The 15,167-nt window shown below is 39.2% G+C and overlaps 1 pseudogene; it reads right to left on the bottom strand.

Moving 5' to 3' along the window:
• Positions 1 to 563: 563 nt before the first annotated feature.
• LOC119320110 lies at positions 564 to 5,005 on the bottom strand (annotated as a pseudogene).
• Positions 5,006 to 15,167: the final 10,162 nt, after the last annotated feature.

Raw genomic sequence — 15,167 nt, 5'->3', positions numbered from 1 at the left:
CTCCCTCTGTCCCAAAATTCTTGTCTTAGATTAGTCTAGATACGGATGTATCTAATACTAAAACGTGACTTGATACTTCCGTATTTGGACAAATCTAAGACAAGAATTTTGGGACGGAGGGAGTATATGTGGACCATCCTGTTATGGTTTATTTTACCATGATATTACTAAAATGTTGTACTTTAGTGGCATGTTCTACATTTAGACAGCTAATGTTACCTGGCAAACATTTGGTTCTTGACCAAGTTCTGCTACCAGATCCATGTCACGTTTTTTTTATTATTGGCATGCTTTCAAGTTTCAGACCTGTGTAAACTTTATCTTTCGCTGCCTGCAATATTCGTTTTCCTCTGGTGGTGATACCAAACGAACGAATTCAGTTTGCAGGTCCTGCATCGTGATATCAACCTATAGAGCGGAACCCGTTACAACACACGGACAACTTGCTAGTCATAGAACGGAAACCAATATACCACCAAAAAATGTAATAACTATCACTTGTTTTAAGAATCCAAAAAGGGCAAAGGGCACAAATCACTCTCAGTTTTTTTTCTTCTGAAACTACATAACATACATCACATCCAAACATAATATTTGGAGATCTACCAGAAAGCAAGATTCAAAGATGGTGATTTCCAGCATCTCCGATCTTAACCTCTTGATATATCCTTCCTAGAATCTTGCAAGATCCATGCGATCACAACCGCCTCTCCTTCCATAGGGGTTTGAAGGGCTAATTGCATGCCTCTTTCTGCCGTCCACTTTCGTCATCTTTCGGTGTCTCGATGCACTACTCTCCAGGTTCAGATTCACTTTAGGAGGGCTATTAAAACAGAAAGATGCCGCAACTTTCTGAAAGACAGCAATGAATTAGACATATAACCTTGTAATTCAGTGTAGTACAAAAAAAACCAATTCAAATGCAACTCGTGTCATTGATGCAAGACAGAGTTGGTGAGATATCAGAACAGAAAAATTGTATTGTACTTTTCATTCATCATCAGCTAGCTTGGCACTTTTAAGGGATACGTTATGTAAGGAATTGACAGATGTGCTTCTACTTGACAACTTAAGATTTTGTAAGTTTAAGAAACAAATCTCCCCCAACAATTACAGCAATTTCAGCTTGCAATGAAACAAAATGCTGACCAGACAAATGCACTGAAACTGATGACAGAACCTTGAGAAAGAACTTTGCAAATATTTACCTTAAGATCAAGTTGATGGACATCAAAGATGTCCTTCATAGAGTGTGAGTTGTATGCCAAAAGGTAGGACCTGTAGGCTTCCTTCGCTGACTGGTTTAGGAAATAGTTCCCAGCAACAATTTTCTCCTGCTCCAAAACTCGAGTTATAATACCACACTTTTAGACAGCAGGCTGGAGTTGCAAAAGAAACACTCACAAGTCTCGATTGCGATTTTGGCACATGCTTTTCACTGAACTCGTATTCAGTCAGAGAAATATTGGACGCCTGCAAAGCAAACATCCAATTACGTTCAGAATGCCTGTTATTGGAGAAGTCAAATCCTTAGCGTATAAAACTGTACAAGATACATATTTCACGGGGGAGGGGGGATATTACGTGTAGGTAAATAAGCAATTTCAATTCTTCTGGTAGTAAGAACAAAAATGCGCATCCTTTGCCTTTATCGCCTCGGGCAGTACGACCAACTCTGTGTATGTAGTCCTACAAATTAAATTTCAGTGTCAAGTTAGCAAAGGTGAGAAAATAGATAATTTGTTTAGCAAAAGTTAACCACTTGCCTTTGGGTCATCCGGAGGATCATATTGCACAATATAGTCCTAAAAAAGCACAAACGATCCCTAGGTTAGTCCGGCGATATAGAAAGGAGTTGTCCAAATGATTTAAAAACTAAAGGAAGAAATCTTACCACATTAGGAATATCAAGCCCACGTGCTGCCACATTAGTGCACAATAAGATACCATTTTTCCTCTTTTGAAAATTGAAAGAATGTAGTAGTGCGTTTCTGCTGCTTCAGTTGCCCGTGGATCTCGTAACACTCTATCCCAATGAAATTTAGAAATTCTGCATGGAATTTGACAGAGCTACACGATGAAAAGAACACCATGACCTTCACCTTCTGCTTCATAAGCTGCATCTTTCTTAGGAAAGTATACAGAACCAGAAACCTTTTCTCGCTAGGAATGACACAGTAGCCCTGCTGCAAGCCGTCAACGGTTGGCTGCAAGAGCATCAAGTCAGTTCTCATACCAAATAAAGCAAAAATGCCTTTAGAAGAGAGTTGAACAACAGGGTGAAGCAGTTCCAACCTTTAATTCAGAGTCATCTACTCCAACATAAACAAGTTTTCGTTGTCTTTCTTCCTTTTTCCCAAACGTAAAATTTGCAAAATCTTCAACCTGTGGGATGACAGCACATAAGTATTGCTGCCGATAGAGAAAACTGGGGGAAGTTTGAATAGGCTGAATAACAGATCCACTAACCCGTTGAGTCTGTGTGGCAGAAAAGAGAACAGTTTGCCTATTCTGCATAACAATTCCAGGACAAGATACAGTAATCTCAGCAGAAAGTTAAAGGCTGCACTTTGCATATGAAATGAAATTGCCAGATGATGACATACCTGAGGGAGGCGCTTAAATATTTGTTTCATGTCCTCCTCAAAATTTTGCTCAAGTATGCGATCAGCTTCATCAATTATAAGGCACTGCAACACAGGGTAAGTTATGTCAGAAAAAATAGGGTAGACACAGAGGTCAGGTGTGGCATTCATTGCCTTCAACAGCAATTATCATGAAATTCAATGTCATTTTCCTGCTAAATAGTGACCCATGGCACATGTTCATGCAAGCAAAGCTTTGGAGTTCCAATGGTCAGACCAGCACGGTTGGTAAAATATGCCATTTGCCAAGGTATGAGTGGGCAACAAGATCGGTTCCATCGCTGCCTGACAATATATTTACAATGCAAGTATATGTTCCTTTCATTAGAAAACAGAATTTAGTATTGGTGATAGCTATGGAAAATAAACTTTTATCTACAGATCCAACACTTCTACCACTGTAATTAGTTCCCACTTAATTCGGTTTACAGAACAACAAACAGCATTGTATCCACTGGACTTGCCAATGCAACTACTCCCTCCATCCCAAAATCAGTGCATTTCTAGGTTTGTCCTTAGTCATCCATTAAGTTTGGCCGAATTTATATTCATGAAAAAAGTATCAATAGAATCATCATGAAATATATTTTCATTTTTACCTGTTTGATGTTGATACTCTTTTCTGCACACTTGGTCAGAGTTAAAATAGTCGACTTAGGACAGTGTTAGAACTGCGGTTAATCTGGGACAGAGTTAGTAACAACTAACGAACACGGAAACATGTAACAAGCTAATAATAACTTTGTAAAAATAGAAACTATTAGCTTTTACGATTTTGCATATACTTGGAATAATGTAGGCTGAGATTTCATACATACTCTAATTCAGTATTAACAGGTAGACACTTTCAGTCATGGACAAGAAAAGGGTAGACTGTAGACGCACAAAAAGAATTTGCTTATAAAATAATCAGGTCACTGATTATGCAAATAGAGTAGAGAAGTATGAAATTGCTGGTTGCATTTGTTATTTAGTGTGGTAACTTAAACATGCGCACTACTTCAACAGAAAAAATTCCTTGAAGCTTTGAAAAAATGATAGGGGCCAGAATGTCTTTACCTTTAGCCCTTTGTAGTTGAAACCACTGGTACTTTTCAGATGGTCCAGAAGCCTGCCCGGCGTTGCAACTAATAGATTGACCCCTTTCACAAGCTGGTTGGCCTCACTTCTCATGTTAGTGCCACCAATTACATATCCAAGAGTTTGAGAGTGATACTTCATTAATTTCTTGGCAACATCGTGTGTCTAGAACAAATGAATCAATGAAAAGCATTATTAAGGATAGTGAAGTGTGACTGTGTGAGTCCCTATGAATGAATAGTCTCAGCAACTATATCCAGCTTCCAGTATTCAGATAGCATATAGAAAACTGCCTTTTGAAGCTAAACAACTTGCTAACATTTGGCAAATGCAACTTGAAAGGCACTTAAATTTCTTACCCTGTCAATACTATTAAAACGAGCAAGCTTGTGCATTATATTTACACAGAATTATGTTAGCAAAGCATAACCTTATCTCAGTTGGGACATCTGATTTTGATTGTTTCATTCACAGCAAGTTGAACATTAATAAAACATGAAAAAGGGGTCAAAAGAGGAATACGGTTGCTCCATGCATATATAATTATATACATACCTGGATAGCAAGCTCCCTTGTTGGGCAGACTACAATAACTACAGTTCCGTTCCTCGGCGTGAAGTGCGCATTGTGTAGCAGTTCGATCGCGGGTATAAGGAAAGCAAGTGTCTTCCCTGAGCCAGTCCTGGCTGAACCCAGCACACCATCTCCTACCATCAAATGAGGTATTGATCTAGCTTGAATCTGCAATCACGAGAACAACCATCCATGAATACATGTTAATTATTGCTCTTACTTTCAGTAAGATACCAAATCCAACAACGCGGCAAAGGGCAGATCGACCCACAAAACGAGATCATTCACAGAAACATTCGACCATGGACTTGCACTGAGAATAGAAGCATGTTTCATGCCAAAAAGATTGTGTGATGGTAAAATTTTGACGGAGGCGTGCATGACCTGGGTGAGGTGGGTGTAGTTCATCTCTCTGATCGCCTTGGCGGTGAGCTCGGATACGCAGAGCTCTGAGAAAAGCTCGTTTGTGAGAATCCCACCTCCCTTGCCCTTCTGCTCTTTCTCCTCCTCCTCCTCCAACCTATACATCCCCTTCTCCTCCTCCCGCTTCCGCTTCCGCTTCCGCATCCCCTCCATCACATTCTCCTCCTTTTCTTCCTCTTCCTCCTTGGAGGGGCGGGGCAAGGATTTGCCCATGTCCGAAGCTACGAGCAGTTGGCGGCCGTCGGACGGGCGACGGCGATCGATCAATTCAGTGCGGCCGCCGGAAGACGCTGTTTGTGTGTACCGGCGAACCGACAGTCTCGTTAGGTTTTGATTGAGGGAACCGATTACCGTCGGATGTACGTCGATTACGCAGCGTTCCAGGCTTCCACACAGAGATTTCCTATTTGCCGCACGTTGCGGCAAAGTGTCGCTGGAACGCACAGGCAGCGATCGCTATCCAGCACAATGGGCCGGCCCATTATGTAGCGGTACGGGGAAGGTTTCTGTTTTCCGTTTTGGGAACATTCTGGATGTTTCCAGTCGTTTTTTTTCGGGTTTTGGCAACGTTCTAGAATGTTCCTAAACCGTTTTTCTCCTTTTATGTTTTTCATTTTACTTTTTATCTTTACAGTTTCATTTTTCTTTTCTTTTCCTTTTTACTGCATTTTCACTTTTTTTAATTTTTATTTTTTTTATTTTTCTTGTAAAATGTTATGTTTTCGAATTTGGTTCAAAAATTTCAAAAATGATTAGAAGTATAAAATTGTTTGATACTATTGAAGAAAAGTTCGAAAATTCAAAAAGGTATTAGATTTTAAAATTTTCAAAAATGTTCGCATTTTATAATTTTGTTCACAAATTCAATAAATCTTCATGAATTTCAGAATCTTCCTGTTTTCATTATTTGTGGACAAATTCAAAAGATGTTTATGTTTCCAACATTTGTTCGCAAATTCGAAAACTGTTCCGGGAACTTGGTAAAATGTTCACGGTTTGGAAAAAAAATGTTCATAATTTGGAAAAATGTTCCTGTTTGCGTATTTCTTCAGTAATTCAAAAGTTTTTCATGTTTTAAAATTTTGTTGACAAATTTAGAAAATGATTGGGGAATTTCATAAAATGATCATGTTTCGAAAAAAATGATCATAATTTCAAACAAAATCGCAATTTTCGAAAAATGGGCCAGTTTGTAAAATTTGTTCACAAATCAATAGATGTTGATGTTTACAACAAGTTTAGAATTTCAAATTCTTGTTTGCTTTCTTATGCAAAAAATGTTCCCACTTTCAAATTTTGTTTGGGGATTTTGAAAAATGTTCCCACTTTCAAATTTTAATCACAAATTTTAAAAACGTTCATGTTGTTGAACAATTTTTTCAAATGTTCCCACTTCCAAATTTTGTTCACAAAGAAACATGGATGTATTTTCGCAAATTCAATTTTTTTTTGAGAATTTTAAAAATGTTCCTGAGTTCCAAATTTGTTCACAAATTCAAAAAATGTTCCTGTTGGCAAATTTTGTTCGCAAATTCCAAAAATGTTTGTGTATTGGCAAATTTGTTCACAATTTTGAGAATGTTCTCATTTCAATTTTTCCCCTGTTTTCATGAAATTTTTGTGTCTTTTTTAGAATTGTTCATGATTTCAAAAAAAATGTTCTTGCTTTTAATTTTGTACTTTTTTCGAAAAATGTTTGAAACTCCCAAAAACTGTTCGCCTTTCACAAAATGTTCGAGTTTCTAATTTTGAAAAGTTTCTCGTTTCTTAAAATATTTACCTTTTACACAACAAATCACGTTCAAAATTTCAAAAAAAATAAATATGTTTGTTGTTTATAGTTCATATAGAACAGGCTGCCATATATGGTGTAGATTCCCAGGAGTTACAGTGGCTAGCTACCTTCTTCACAAGCTGGAGGTCCTCCGTACGATCCCTCACCGGGAATTTTAATTTTTGGGAAATTTTGCGAATGTTTCAAGTTTTTCCTGCTGTATTTGGTGTCTTTAGGAGTTGCGCTGCACGTTTATCACGAGAGCTGGCCTATCGTAGTGGCTTACACAGCGCACGCATGGGTACGTAGTCATGGGTTCGAGTCCGCCTACCACAGAGCTTGTCTATTTTCTTTTTTCGCATTTTTCACCATGTGACCCCAAATGGGCCGGCCCATGTGAGTCGCCCCTTTGCGAAACGTCAACACTTTGACGCAAAGAGTGTCACACGGAAATCACTAATTAAGGAGTACTCCTTGCGGAGATCACTTCAACTTTCTCAGGTTGCGACAAGTGGCCGCTGTCTGTGCGCCACTTGTCGCAACCTAGGAGTTTTCTCTTTTTTTGTAGATCCGTTTATTTTAAAATGTTTTATCTCTTAAACCGTGCATCTAAATCTCGAACCGCTTTCGCCATTGGATTCCTCGCCTCGAGATCTTCAAAACTAGATCCCATGTTGATAGGTTTTGACGAACTTTTTTTCACGAAAAAACTGGACGAAAAAACCGAACCGGAAACACGGGTTTTTTTCCCTTTCCGAAAGAGGCACGCCCCGTGCCTCTCGCGAAAGCACAACCGTGCCTCTGCCGGAAGCAAAATCGTGCCTCTCGCGAAAGAAAAAAAAACAGAAAACACGTTTTTTCCTTTTCCGAAAAAGGCACGCCCGTGCCTCTCGCGAAAGCACAATCGTGCCTCTCGCGAAAGAAAAAAAACAAAAAACGTGTATTTTTTCCTTTCCGAAAGAGGCACTCCCGTGCCTCTCATGAAAGCACAACCGTGCCTCTGGAGGAAGCAAAACCGTGCCTCTCGCGAAAGAAAAAAAAACAGAAAACGCGTTTTTTTTTCCTTTCCGAAAGATGCACGCCCGTGCCTCTCAAAAAGCACAACCGTGCCTCTGGCGTAAGCAAAACTGTGCCTCTCGTTAAAGAAAAAAAACAAAAAATGCATTTTTTTCCTTTCCAAAAGAGGCACGCCCGTGCCTCTCGCGAAAACAAAATCGTGACTCTCGCGAAAAAAAATTATATTTTTTTGCGCAAAAAAATTATTTGTTTAAAAAAAATTGGTCGAAAAGTTAGGAAAGACCGGTAGAAAACCAAAACGTAAAAAAAACGAAAAAAAACTTTTAAAAAGCCGAAAACGCATGCGTAAAAATAAAAAAAATCGAAGGGAGTACCCAGAACGCGACACGTAGCGAATGGCTGTGAGCATGCCAAATGGCGCTGATCGTTGCGAGGCTCCGAAGGAGCGCTCGTTAATTAGTTGCTCCCGCGTCACACAGGAGCTCCAGGCTTCCAGCCCCAGTATGGCGTCTAATGTCATGGCTAGTGGGCTCTGTTCTTTGACCTGAACCGTTCGGTTGGAAATTATTTGGCCGGCCCAACTTCCTAGTTGGTTCCTTTCTCTTTTATGTTTTCTATTAATTATTATTTCTTTTCAATGTTTTTGAATTTTGTTTATATTTTCGGAAAACTAAATACATACTACATTCCAAAACTAAAATTACATAACTTCAAATTTGGAAAATGTTAACGCAGTATAATTTTTTGTTAGAGTAACTTTAGAAAATGTTGATAGCTTTAACAAAATGTTTGTATTAAAAAAAATTAACGCGTTTCAAAAAATGTAAATGGAATTTTTATAAAAATTCTACAATGTGAAAAAAATCTTGTAATTCAAAGAAATGTTTTGTACCACTAAAAAAAGAACACTGCAATTAAAAAATGTGTATGCATTTCAAAAAATATGTTCGGGCCATTTCTTTACTTTTTTTATAAATTAAAATGTTTTGTAGTTTAAAAATATGTCCAGTATCATTAAAAATTGTTTCAATGTGTGTTTGAAACAATGTTTAACAAATATTCAAAGCATAAGTTTGAAAGAAATCTTAATAACATATTTGAAAAGTGTTAAACATGTATAAAAGATATCTAAAAAAGGTAAACATCAAGCATATTTAAAATGTTAATTATGTATTTGAAAAATGTTAAATGTGTTTAAAAAAGTTCCCCTTGTATACAAAAAATGTACAATGTGCATGAAAAGATTACACATGGATTGAGGCAGAACCGTGCGTGATGTTGCATCCATGGACTGAGAGGGGATGGAGGGAGATGAAGGTTGGGGCAAAAGTATAGAGAGATCCGGCAATGGTGGAGGAGAGGTAGCGGAAGCAATGGAAGCTGCGGTGGCCGACGCGGTGCTAGTCGTGGTGCCGGCCATGGTTGGCTCTTTAACAAAGTTGAAATATATTGATTGTCCACACTGATTACATTCCATAACTGCTGGTAGATATACTCCCTCTATCCGAAAAAGCTTGTCCCAAACTTATCTTTCAAGGGAGTACATGGTTAGAGGAGAGAAAGGAGGGCATGCATAGGCACTCGCAGGTGCATGCAAGGCCACGACCAAGAGAGGGCCGATAGACTAGAAGTGTACGTTACAACAGAATATGTGTACAACGTGTATTTCAACAAAGACTATGTAGCCCCTGGGTTTCTGTCAAGCCTGTTGCACGCAGACATGCATCCGCTATATGAATAAAATGCCGGATAGCAGAGTTATCAGAAGAAAAAAAAGACAATACACAATATTATTGGACAAGTCGGCTATTTTTTATTGAACGGCAATGGCTTCACTTTTAGTGAGCCACTTGGAGGCCTGCAAAGCTGCATATCAGCATGAAGCAGCCTTGAGCTCGGGTGAGAAGATGATCCGTTATTCTTTTTCTTCGGTGGCTCTATGGTGATGCCTGAGGCAGGTGATGGACGTTGGTGTCAAGCTCAGAGATATTCTGCTATCTTTTTAGTTTTGTCATGTCGGTCGTTATGTGACTTATACTTTGATCTTTATGATATAAATGAAACACGTATTAACATGCAAAGAAAAAGTCGTTGAGCATATCCGGCCAGTATGCTTCTCCGGTGAGGGTTTCTCCCTTTCCTTTTGCGTACGCTTGAAGCAACGGGGAGTTTAACTTCGTCTTCCATGCATGCCATGCCATGCCAGTACGCGTTTCGACTTTGCTGACGTTCGTGAGCATAGGCGTTCACACAATGTTCACGACAAAGACGAACGGTGCGGTCGAAAGCTACAGCTTTTGTATAGAAAAGCTTGTACACTCTGAACTCGCCGTTCAAGTTCGTGAGAATCTATGCATCGCCCAATTTCAACGTTGGCAGTAGTAAAAACTGCATACGTCGATCCGTCGAACTTTCACCGTACTTTCCTAGGTCTGCAACGCGTGGCTCTCCATAAATAACCGGCCAAATCTTCGAACAAGAACCCACAACTCACAGACACACAGCACAGAAGAGCATAGTTCGATCAATCGCTGACAAAGTTCCATCGGTCTCTCCATGGCCACGATGATGAGGAAGCTTGTGGCGGCCATGCTGCTCTTGGTTCTGATGGCCAGGTCCGGCTCATCATGGTACCGGGCGGCTGCGAGGCCGTTGCAAGGTGATCAGGTGCAAGACGGGGAGCCCTCCTCCAGCGGTACCAGCCCCGGCGGCATCGCGCTGCCATCGCCGACGCATTGGCGTGGACACGTGCTGTCTCAGTTGGAGGAGAAGGGCCCCAACGGGTGTCCGAAAACTCACAATCACACCACAACTTGTCCCCCGGCATAGAGACGAGCGGACACAAAGGACGGGAATCATCGGACGGAATCATCATGCCTTGCATGGGATCCGAACCTGAAGTTTATTGGTTCGATTCGCGGTGCAAAGTATCGCAGTGGTGATCTATCCGCTTGTGTGGTCTCATATATTCGGTGTTCAGACTAGCAGGTACCAGGCAAGGAAAAAGTAATTATGTACTCTTCTAAATTTATGTTATAGCACTTCTATTCGTAATGACCAAACCGACAAGTATGTTAGTCAGATATTAAAGGGAGAGTGGCTATATCTTAGTTGCAGGCAAGGAAAGAGCAATTATGTACCCTTCTAAATTTATGCTATAGCACTTCTATTTGTAATGACCAAACCAACAAGTATGTTAGTCAAATATTAAAGGGTGCGGCTAGATCTTAGTTGAGTAGGATTTAACCAAGTCCCGGTCAAGTGACACAACGTATAAAAAAAAGAATAAATAAAAAATTAAAAAGATTTTTTGCACGGATCTTAACGTAAGATCTCACGAATATAACATCGACTGAGCTCAATCGACTTAGATTTAGCAATCTGAATATTAAAATATTGCCAAAGAGAAATGTTCTTTATTTTTACTGGACGCTGCTGGTTTGCTCTGAATAGAAACCGAATAAAAGATGGTTGGTTTCACTCTGTAAGAAAACCAGGAACCTGGTTCTTTATTTTACATATAAATGTTCATAATTTAAAAAAAATCTGAATTCAAAAAACGTACGTGAGTTTTAAAATGTCCATGAATTAAAAAATATTACTTGTGAATTCGGAAATAATAGTGAATTTCATTTTTCATAAAATTTAAAAATAATCATGAACTATCAATGCTAAAACAATAGCAAAGTAAATAGAAGAATGAAAAGTGAAAAAAGGCTGAAAAATGGAAGAAAATCGACAAAAGAACTGCACGACGTGGACAACCAAAAAAATGAAAACAAAACCGCTCCTACCTTCGATGTTAGCCTTTAATTCTATAGTCGGCCCAATTCTGGACTTCGGGTAGTCCTAACAGCGAAGGGAAAGCCCAACATCTAATCGTCCTGTATCTCTCTACTCCTACCTCTCCACTGTCAATGCTACTCCAGCGTGACATTAGCCACGTCTCTGCTGCCACTGCCATGCAGATCGAAGTATTAATTAAGGGGTACAAAGTTTTTCTAGTGCTGACAAGTGGCGCATTGCACTCACTTGTCGTAACCAGGTGTTTTTTTTCTTGTAGACTCCCTTTTCCAAAACATTTTTTCTCTTGAACTGTGTATCCAAATCATGAATCATTATCACTGTTGGAGTCGCATTGAGACATTCAAAACTAGATCCATTGTTAATAGGTTTTGATGAACTTTTTTCATGAAAAAATGACAAACAAAACTGATAATAAAAAAGAAACCAAAACCAAAAAAGGGGGGGAAATCAAAACCAGAAAAAAGGGAAGACAAGAAAAGACGAAACTAGACAGAAAAACAAAAACCAAAAGCACAGTTGTGAAGCAAGGTTGTGCTTTTTTTCCTTTTTGATAAGCACACTTGTGCTTCTCGCGAAAGGTTGTGCTTTTCCCTTCCCCTCTGTGAATCATAGTTGCGCTTCTCGTGTAGCACAAGCTATGCTTCACAAGGAAGCATAGTTGTGCTTTCCCTTTTCAAGAAACATAGTTATTGTGCTTCTCATGAAAGCACATATGTGCTTGTTTTTCTTCTTTCCAAGAAGCACGACTTTGCTTTTTTATTTTTCGAAAAACATAGAGGTGCTTCTCGATGGTGGAATAGCACCACTTCTAAACAAACCTACATTCCGTCGAAATCTAGGAAAAACCAAGCAAAAAATGAAAAGCCAAACAAACAAAAAAAACAATAAGACCCAAAACGCGTGCAAAAGAGAATAAATACTCAGAATACCGGACCCCCAAACGGGACCCCCAAACGCGTGCAAAAGAGAATAAATACTCAGAATACCCGAAATCTATGTTATTTCTGATCCAAGATCCAAGAGCATCTACAACCGGACCCCCAAATGCCCACTAAACGTCAGGGTGGGCAGACAGGTCACTATCCGCTGAAGAAATTACCACCTACCCCCCATATATCCACCACAAATGTTCAAGCTATCAGCCACCTCTCAAACCCAGCCCATATGCGCGATGTGGATAGGAGGCGGACCAGACACGCGAGATCTATGTATCGCCCATTGCCGGTCGTATTAGGTCTCATCTACAACGCCCCGCTACTAAGTCGATACAATATTCTAGCTGCATGCTAGTGCTTTTTTTTTGTTTTTATCCGTTTTTTTCACTACTTCGCATTAGCTTTCTTTGGTTTTTTTTGGTCTTCTCTAATTTTCTTAGGTTTTGTTATTTTCCTTCTTTAGTTTTCACAAACTTTCTTGGTTTTATTCTATTTATTTTACTTTTTATTTAAACTTGTCTATCTTTTAATACACATTCTATATATTTTTATACATTAAGAACATATTTTCTATACACATTTAATATTTTTCAAATACATGTATAACATTTTTCCAAATATATGTTTTATGTCTACTGTTTCTATACACATCATATATTTTTGTATACATCTAAAGCATTTTTTATTTATGTTCAACACTTTTCAAATCTATGACTAATATGCTTTCAAATACGTGTTTGAACATTTTTGTGGTATACGTGCTCAATATCTTTCAAACACACATTGAAACATTTTTCCGAATGATAAGAAACACATTTCTTAAAACTGTGTGGACATTATTTTTACACTGTATAATCTTTTTTTTAAATGCCACACACATACTCCCTCCGTCCTAAAATTCTTGTCTTAAATTTGTCCAAATACGGATGTATCAAGTCATGTTTTATTATTAGATACATCCATATCTAGACTAATCTAACATAAGAATTTTGGGACGGAGTGAATATTTTTTTAGATGCCTGTCATTTTAAAATATAACGTACATTTTTTTGAATTGTATTTAGCATAGACTTTGAATTACATGAACATTGTTTAGATTGTATAAGATTTTATTAAACGTCACATATATTTTGAACCGTGTGAAAATATTTAAATGCCATATTTTTTGAATGGTACAAAGATTTCCTATAATTGAGTGAGTTTTTTACACTCCATACATACTTTTTAAATGTGTGATGAACACTTTAAAAAATTATCTAAATTATTTCTAATAATATACTCCCTCCGTTCCTTAATATAAGTTTTTTTAGACATTTCAAATGGACTACAAGATACGGATGCATGTAGACATATTTTAGAGTATAGATTCATTCATTTTGCTCTGTATGTAGTCACTTGTTGGAATCTCTAGAAAGACTTATATTTGGGAACGGAGGGAGTATGTATTTAGTATTTTTTGAAATATAAACAAAAGGAAAAAAATGTGTTATAACAGCGCGACAAAACCAAATGGCCGCCGGACAGGTCCACTACCTGCTCCCTGTAACCCTAAAAGTAGAGTATTCGCCAAATACATTTGCCCTTTTTTAAAATATAAAATTCTTTCAAGTTAGGTGCATTCGTGCACAACAAGTCCGGTATTCTTGCACAAACCAATGCGTGGTTGGATGTTAGGAGGATAGTGGTATCCCAGCCCATCAGAATTCAAATCCTATACTTTGATGATGGTGCTCGCATTTTTCTGAATTTATTTCAGGCATTGCAACGATCTGCGTTCGGTGGAAGAAGACGTTCCCGTCGACTACGAAGACGCCTGACGACTTTATCAATCTCAAGATGATGTGTCGCCTCAGTCTCTCAGAAATGCTCATAGGGTAGGTTGTGCGTGCGTGTGTTTATAAGGATGAATATATGTGTGTATGTATGAGCGTGTGCATCTGTATTGTATTAAAAACAAGTCCAATATTCTCCCACGTCAAAGCTTGACACGTTTTCACAAAAATAAAAAGATAGCTTGCCAGTTACACGAAAGTAACCTGGGCACTTGAGTGCTTGAACGCGATCGACGACCAGAACAGAGGCCATGAAGATCGAAGGGTGCCTCTTGCCCGGTGCATGAGTATCACGGGTCTCCTCCCCAATGGAGTCGTGTCTTCTCTTCCCCAATGGTGCATGCGTTCGGTAGTGTGACTGAATGATACACTTTGACTTAGAACAGACTGGTACGTACAACACGTTCCATGACTGACATATCAGATGCGCTGAGCTCATTCATAATTAAGAGGCCAAAAAGATTAATACGTGCAGATATCCAACAATTGGGCGGAATTTACCCGTTAGACCGAAACACATCAATTATTCCGTGAGTTTCCTTTTCTCGTTGATAACACGCTGAGATTACCGCTTCTCAGAATCGAACGTACCGGGCTACCGGCCGTGCTCCTTGGGCAACCATGTCGGCCGGTATGCTTCTCTGGTGAGGTTTTCTCCGGTTCCTTTTGCGTTCGCTTGAAGCAATGCATTGCGCCGGGCAGTTTCACTTCGTCTTCCATGCCATCGCGGTACGTGTTTCGACTTCCCTGACGTGGGATGGCCATGCACAGTTGCACACAATGTTCACGGGAAAGACGAACGGTGCGGCCGAAAGCTACAGCTTTTGTAGAAGGGCTTGTACACTCTGAACTAGCTGCTCAAGTTCGTGAGAATCTATATATGCGTCGGCCGACTTCTAAGCTGGCAACAGTAAAAAAACCGCGTACGTATTCGACGCATTGCAAGTTTGAACTGGCTAGTGGTTCGTGCTTGACAAATTTACCGGCAGGCCACACACGTAAACACGATGCATGGAACTTTCACCGTACTTACCTAGGTCTGCAACGAGTCACTCCTATAAATAACCGGCTTCCAACAGCA

This window comes from Triticum dicoccoides, chromosome 6B (genome assembly GCF_002162155.2).
Source record: "Triticum dicoccoides isolate Atlit2015 ecotype Zavitan chromosome 6B, WEW_v2.0, whole genome shotgun sequence".
Lineage (NCBI taxonomy): Eukaryota > Viridiplantae > Streptophyta > Magnoliopsida > Poales > Poaceae > Triticum > Triticum dicoccoides.
This window is presented reverse-complemented; position numbering and strand designations above follow the sequence as displayed.